Genomic DNA, 2,973 nt, shown 5'->3' with positions numbered 1-2,973 from the left:
TATCTTGGTAAGTTACATTTTTTACTGTTATTTGAATGTATTCAACATTCAACAAGCCAAGAAGTGGCATTGTACTAAAATCAGAAGTTCTTAATCCTTGTTCTTGAGTACATATGTCTTGAATATTTTAGGGAACGGCTGATTCATTAGCTGTTTAGCTGGATCAGGTGCAGAACAGGGAAGACACACAAACATAAATAGAGCTCAGTGGAGGAAATGTGTAATAAAATGTGGGATGTAGGCCCTTAAACACAGCACTTAATGAGCAGTGGGTGGAAGATGATGGAGGAATTAGGGAAAGACAATAATAAAATATTCATTTAAAATGATGTAAATGTAATCAGTTTTGTGTTTTTAAGGTGTACCTTAAAGTACACTGCATTAAGATACACTGCGATATAAGATATACAGCGTTTATAAGATGCATTTATCCTTTTTGGCCATTAGAGGGCAGTACCATCAAACACATATCAGACAACTAACCGCATATCTCCACATTTCTTGAGAAGCTTCTGAAATATTTCCCACTCCAAGCTGTTTCGCTTCAGTCCACTCAATGCCCAGTGGACACTACTCTAATATTGTAGGCCACATTCCCATCGTCTACTACCCCTAGTTACCTGATAGGGAACTGTTACCTCCTGCGGTTCTTTCATATAGCCCTCATCAAAACGGGCCTGAGACAAATGTTGCTAAGCAGAAAGGCTGCCACCTGTTTGGAATCCAGAGCTGTGCTGTGCACAGGAGCGTGCTGCTTTTCCCACAGTGTTCTTTCTGAGGCAGGTTAGAGATCAGCACCACCAAAAAGAAGTATGAAGGAGAGGCTGTAGGCCTTGTCTGACCTTTCTTCCACATTAACCCCTTAAATGGCAAGGGCCTCTACTTGAATTACTCACTCTCAGAACTATATAAATTACATCTGAGTTTCACAGTAGTTACTGAGTCTTGAGAGTAATAACTAAATACTTATCCTTTATCTTAAGGAATACTATTTGCACAGTAAAAGATGAGTGGCAGCTGATTTTACTTAAAGCTGCTCTATGTGTCATTACTGAGTCGCTGCTATGAGTTACTCTGTAAAGCCTGAAATGGTCATTTAAATCCATTAATTTAAAGCCATTAATCTTGCAGGATGTTTTTCAGACTACACTGTACATCTTTACATATTAATGTGATTTGCACAGGCTCGATAAAGGTCCAGCTTGAATGCAAAATCAACGTTATACTGATGAAGATACAGTATGATAACAATAATAGACAATTCACTCACATCCTTGGAAGGCACATCATTCAACATTCAATTAAAGTAAGTAAATTTTCAAGTGGATGCTTTGCAATCATTTTGTTGAGTACATATGCCACTGATTTCATTTGTGGGCATCAATGTTATTTTTATTGTCCTTTACTTTGCAGCTCATCACCAATTCTGCTTTGTACACAGTAAAGCATGTACAGCACCCCCAAAAGGTATATGGACATTTGTGCCATGCTTATGTATTAAGTTCATCAAGTTATAAAAAAACAAAGTTCCTCATAGTCGTGGTCCATAGCACCAAGTTTTCCTACCAGCAGCTCCAGTGAATGACAATCTATTCACTGCTGAGCAATTGTTCTCTCAAATTCTGACAGATTTTGAGGGTTAACATGAAAATGGTTCCACTGTAAGTGGCTGGGAACAGCACCAACTTTAAAACACAAACATCACTGTAACAACAGTGGATCAGAGTGAAATACTAAGCCAAAGGAATACTTTATTCCTTCTTCCCTCCTGACTGTACCAACCTAATTACCTCACCTCATCAACTCTACTTTGAGCTGTACTAGCCTTAAACTGCAGAAGCCTGCACCCAGTACATCTACCAGAAAAACTTGGACTGTCCCTGTAATATCATCCAGTCCTGACTGCAAACCCAGCCACTGATCTATAGGCTATGCAATACAACCAAGCAAGCATGAGTTTAACTCTTAACTCAGATATCACACAACATTGCAAAGAAAACAGTGATTCTGTCTTTATTCAGCACACATTGATGCCAGAGACAAGTTCTCACCCTTTCAGCCAACAAAACTAAGCTTAAACTGAGAAAGCTGGATAAGTAATTTGCTAATTAGGCATCCTCCTCATTTAACAAGTCATTTCTGTTATCCATTCTTTCCACTGTAGTGATGATTCAAAGACAGTTACAGTTCTATAGCTGCTCCCTACTATTCTGCTCCCTGCAGTGAGGCTATCCCACTGGCTTTTTTTCTGTAATCACACTAACAAGTAACCCCCCCCCCCCACCCCCCCCACCCCCCCACCCCCAGAAATGAACCCCAAAGCAGTAGTATTTTTTAAACTTCCTCCCATCTTCAAGATGCATCATGAGACGGGGGCTTTCCTAGTTTTTAAACCACAAAAATCTCACTCTAGAGACTGTTGCTGTAGAATGCGAGCGAGCATGCTTACAGCAGACGTGGTGATGGTTGACCTGTTCATTTTGGCTAGAGTGTTCCTTTAATTTTGGCCATGAATGTGCAGATGAAATTTATATGATTCATGTGGAAAGTTCACATTTGAATCAAGTTACTTTTTCAGTGCATCTTCAGCCAAATCTCAGTGAACACATACCTGGGAGTTCCTATTTCCTCTGCATAGTGTTGGAGGAATGGACATATTTGCAGTGCTAAGTCAGCCGTACAACACATCTCTCTCTCTCTCTCTCTCTCTCTCTCTCTCTCTCTCTCTCTCTCTCTCTGTCTCTCTCTCTCTCTCTCAGTTATACTTTGTAAATGTCTTACAGTTGACTAAAGCTGATTAAATGCCTAATTGTGGAATGTGTTAATCACAATTTCAGATCTAATATTTCATGAACGTGACACTAAATGATCTGATGCCATAGTTTAGATAGATTAGTTTAACAATAATGCTTTCTCTCCTGGCCTTTTGAGTCGAGCAGTAGCTTGCTACCTTTTTCATAATGGGGTGTTTGT

Source organism: Pygocentrus nattereri, chromosome 10, assembly GCF_015220715.1.
Source record: "Pygocentrus nattereri isolate fPygNat1 chromosome 10, fPygNat1.pri, whole genome shotgun sequence".
In the NCBI taxonomy this organism is placed as follows: domain Eukaryota; kingdom Metazoa; phylum Chordata; class Actinopteri; order Characiformes; family Serrasalmidae; genus Pygocentrus; species Pygocentrus nattereri.
The sequence above is the reverse complement of the archived record's forward strand: the minus strand, read 5'-3'. Positions refer to the sequence as shown.